Source organism: Octopus bimaculoides, chromosome 27 (assembly GCF_001194135.2).
Source record: "Octopus bimaculoides isolate UCB-OBI-ISO-001 chromosome 27, ASM119413v2, whole genome shotgun sequence".
Lineage (NCBI taxonomy): Eukaryota > Metazoa > Mollusca > Cephalopoda > Octopoda > Octopodidae > Octopus > Octopus bimaculoides.
In genome coordinates this window covers 17,772,742-17,777,514 of record NC_069007.1, presented here as the reverse complement: position 1 = coordinate 17,777,514, position 4,773 = coordinate 17,772,742, and the positions used below count along the sequence as shown (strand labels likewise).

At 37.7% G+C, this 4,773-nt stretch overlaps 2 protein-coding genes across 3 annotated transcripts in view; one reads left to right on the top strand and one right to left on the bottom strand.

Moving 5' to 3' along the window:
* LOC106870157 (collagen alpha-1(XII) chain) overlaps positions 1–4,773 on the bottom strand; it is a 490,284-nt gene that overhangs the window by 433,294 nt on the left and 52,217 nt on the right. The gene's annotated exons all lie outside the window — the stretch shown is intronic.
* Positions 1–4,773, top strand: part of LOC106868389 (uncharacterized) — a 437,000-nt gene that overhangs the window by 413,837 nt on the left and 18,390 nt on the right. The gene's annotated exons all lie outside the window — the stretch shown is intronic.

Sequence of the window (4,773 nt, the reverse complement as noted above, 5' to 3'; positions counted from 1 at the left end):
ATATATATATATATACATACATACATAATAATCATAATAAATAAATAGTGATGATATATCCAGGAGGGTACCATTCGATCACTCAGTTATAATTGCAAGTGATGTTTAAACGCATTGACTGGTAAAAAATATCTAATATCATTCAAGGTAAGCAATCACAATGTATTTCATCCGATGGGTAAATTTCTGATTCGCTTCGCTAGATTATGAATAGTTTACCGAGTGTATATCCAACACAATTACAAGAATACGGAGATTAATACATCTTCATTTTTTTTTTTAATTTCTTACGTTTAATTATACAGCAACGTTTCTGATGCATAGACATCTCGGAATTGCATTTGCACCCAATTACATCCAGCTTGTTAATGGTCTATGCAACTTTTTTCAATGTCCTCCCATTGACGTGGTTTGAAGTGAACTAAGGTTATGTAAGTTTAGCTAGGATAATATTTGGTAGGACACTATAGTTACAGATTGGAAAGAAGAGCATTTGGAAACCTGATGCCACCACAAAAATTGTTTACAGTTCGCTTCAAAAAGTGGCTGAACCTTCGAAAAAAATTCATTAAACTACTAACCAGATGAATGTAACTGGGTGCGAATGCAATTGTGGAATGTCTATGCTTTAAAAATGTCTTTGTTTACCAAGATATACCCATGTATGGGTGGTTTGTCTAGTATTTCTTCGAGGAATTTGTCCAGGTGCCTTTTCAAAGTTATGAGGTCTTTTTCGTAGATCACTTTCGAGTTAATGTTGAGTAAAGCAGGACCAGTTGAGGTAAAAGCAAAATTGTGTCACAATGTTGTTATGTGATGAGAGATCGATTCTTGTAGAGGGTCTATGGTTCTAATGGGAATCTAAGGTGATATGTGAACTAGATCCCGGCATCGTTTGGAGATTGTCGATGGAATATTCCCCACATCTTAAAAATAATATAGCGCTCATGGTGGCATTGAAGAGAAGAAAATTTGAACTTTTTTGAGGCAGTCCCAATTGCCAAAGCTTGTCATGCTATACATATGTATACATAATAAAAAAAAGTCGGCTTAATGATTCTTTTAGATATAACTTACACTTGCTGATGTGTGCATTGCATGGATCAGCTTCTCTAACTATGGACTAGAATAGGGTGCATGGAATATTTTGAGACATGCGTTGCTAAGGAGGTTGATAATTTGGAATTTGGATTGGTGATAGGGTTCATATATGCACGGTAGCGGCGCTTGAAATCTACAGTGCTTTGCTTGGTGGGAGCGTAGTGTTATAACATGGAACTTGTAGATTACATTTTTGCGTAGACAGGAGCCCCCAAGAGGGCATGATTGAGATACGTGACAGTTGGAAGTTTCCTCTACCTGCTCTGTGGTTGGGGTTTACTACAAGTTACGTTGAGTTCGGTTGGTTCATTGTTGGTGGGGAAGAACCTTAAGTGTAATCTGTATTTGTATTGGATTGGGAGGTGGTATTGCAGCCAGGATTCGTTGAAACGTAGGTAGGATTGAGGAATGATGGCTTGAGTCTAGCATTATTTAATTGAGTGGGGTGGTTTAGCAAGGGTTAGGTTATTGCAAGTATGTGGGCTAACTTGGGGTGGAGTGTGAGAGTTTAGGTGTTTAAAGGACTAGTGTTGAAGTTTGCATTTGTTCGAGGAGGTGATTATGGATCTTAAATTAGGTGTGGTGGAGTAGGAGATTTTGACTGATGACTTGTTAAAGATGGGATAGTATTTATGCTGTGGTATAAAGTTAGATTTTAGGATTTTAAACAAGAGATTAGGTAGAGATTTAACTCGGAGAGAGAAAGGTGGTGCGAACTATAAGATTTACTGCTTCCTGGCCTTATAATGTTTAGAGTGTGTGGTTGTAGTGGGTTGATCAGGGGTGGGGGGATTATTGCTGTTATAGGTTCAGGGTCGCCAGTGGTGCCGTCGAGTGCGTTCTGTAGGTTTTATTGGGAGAGGGTAGTTGTTGGATTGGTGCAGAGTGGAAGTAGTGTCCATTGATTCAGGGTTAGTATTAGGAAAGAGTTGTGCTATTTTAGTTTTAAGCTTAGTGTTGGGGATATAATCGATTTTTCACGGTCGCCGCTTATTTGGAGTGCCTAATTTAATAAGCGGCGTGAGTGCTAAAAATTCTTCGTTAGCAGATAAGTTAGAGATAATGATAGATACGCCTGTGACTACGCTATATATTGTTAAGAATAGGTTGGGTTTATGGAAAGGGTGGTATAGATTTGTGTTTACGTCGAGAGTAACATCTTAGAAATTGGCTACCTTAGCGTCAATTTCGAATGAAATACTTAGGTTATAGCTTTTAAAAAAGTTGTGTAGGGTTTTCTTGGTGCGTTACACTGACGGTCGAGATAATCCAGTTACTGAAAGGAATGCATCATCCCTGTATCTATCGGATAGGTTGGGAATGTATTGCTTAATTTGGGAGAGAACGAATAGGACAACAAGGTCAGTAACCTGGGCTGAGTCAGATGCGCCCATGGTTATATCAAGGAAATCCGTATATGAGTTGCGGGTCCAATTATTATCCTTAAACTGAATTAGAGTCTTCCTCGCAGCCAGGATGATATTGATGTACGATTGGGAGATGGGAGAATATTTTCGGGTGAAGTTTAAAGTTTTATTTAAGACAATTAGTGGTATTGATGCATAATAATTTGAAATATTAAACTGAAAGAAATGTTTATCATGAGGAGAGTAAAACCAAGTGATGACGTCTCCCGTGAAGTTCCCAGAGCGGAAGGGTAACGTTAGTTCTAACAAGGAGTAGAATATGGTCAATAATGCATTTACTAATTCGACCAAAGTCTGATTTAGCGGGGTAGATGAGTCTAATGGAAAGCTTAGAGTAGAAGTTGGGTTGGAGTCCTTCAGGGTGAAGTGGGGGTCTTTTAGGTGTATATGGTTCTGCTCTATTTAGTAAATTTAGATCAGCAATGTGCTTACAATGGATGGTGTTAATTTCTTTAAGATCATTTCTTTGTTCATGTTTATGATTTGTATTTAGTTCCTTTTGGGGGATAATTGAATAAAATTTGCTCCATATTTCTAGCTAGTCTAGTGACTAGATTATCTAAACCCGTCTCTCTTTGACTAATGGAATCTTATGGCTTTTATTTCTGCAGGTAAATAACACCCAATTGACAACGGTCCAAAACGCTTGCTATGGTAGGCTGAAAATGAATTGTAGTAAAGTCAAAATTAAGTTCAATATTGATGTACGGAACCTAACAATGTCCGACCTACAGAAGCCCCTACATTCTGGATTGATAATGAGCTTGTTTATCTTAACCTTAGACAAGCTAATCCCACTTAGCAAAAACCTGCAAGCATCTTACTGGGTCCAGTATATCAACCCAAATGGCTTTGAAAATAACTTCGTAGATTCTGCGAATAAATTAGAACAGAAGAATGGTAAGTAGAATCGTTGTTTAGAATTTTATGCTAGATATTTGTCAAGTGAGAACCTGAACACTATGCCTTCATGTCTTTATGTTGGGACGCAATGACATTTAGCATTTGCTCGGGAAGCCCTGGCTTTGCTAATACTTTCCACGAAGCCAAGGGCTTTTGTAAGTTCAAGAAATACTACATAGAGCCCTTTATTGTGCTCCCGGGCCTTCTCCTGTACTTGTCTCCTGTACTGAATATCATATTCACTGTGCTTCGACCTGATTTAAACACACACTGACTTTCTGCTAGACAAAACTGACTAAATTTAAGAAGATTCTAGAAAGGATTTTTCCTGCATATGAGAGCAGCGATATGCCACGGTGATTGTCACTTTCACACTACTTCTTACATTTATACTTATGTAGAATATACTTTGAAGGAATTTGTTACGTATTGTATAGGAAATGTTATTTATCCTTCCAACCGTTAATAACAGAAATCATGTTTAACGACGGATTAAAGTGTCGCCAAAATGGCTACTATACAGATTGAGAAGTAGCTATAGTTTTGTCTTCTTTGGTATTTTCATTTTTTCACACCGTAAAATGGTTAGCTACGTTGGCAGGAATTGAACTCAAATATCACTGTGTTGCATTTTTTCTACAATTTGTGTGTATATATAAATGTGTTTAGATTGTTTTAAGTCTGGCATAGATTTCATGCACAATTGTGAGTGAAATTCTAAAGCTGTCACCACACCTCTCTTACGGTGTGTTATGATAAACATTTAGCAAATACATCAACTTGACAAGAATTTAATATTAACTGACTTATAAGCATGTGTCTGTTTTAAATATCTTTTCAGAGTGCGCCAGTGCCCAGATCGACCTTGTTTTCGTTATTGACTCGTCAGGAAGCGTTGGATCAACCAACTTTGTGAAGACAAAAACATTCTTGGTTAATGTTGTGGATAGTCTAGACATTAGCCAAGATGAGACACGTGTAGCAGTGGTTAGATTTTCAAGCAGTCCTATCGTAATGTTTGACTTAGACACTCACAGTACGAAAACTGCAGTAAAAAATGCTATTAACGCTATATCTTACGATGGTGGTGGTACTGCTACGGACACTGCTCTTGACAAAGCACGTACCAGTGTCTTTACAAATACAACAAGAAAATCTGCTGCTGCAAAAGTTTTAGTTTTGGTGACTGATGGAAAATCAAATAGTGAAAATAAAACAGTAGCGGCAGCTCAAAAACTGAAAAAGGATGGCGTCACTATATTTACAATTGGAGTTGTCAATCCAAGAGTGTCTGAGTTAACTGCGGCAGCAAGTGAACCCAGTTGTACACATTTCATCAACT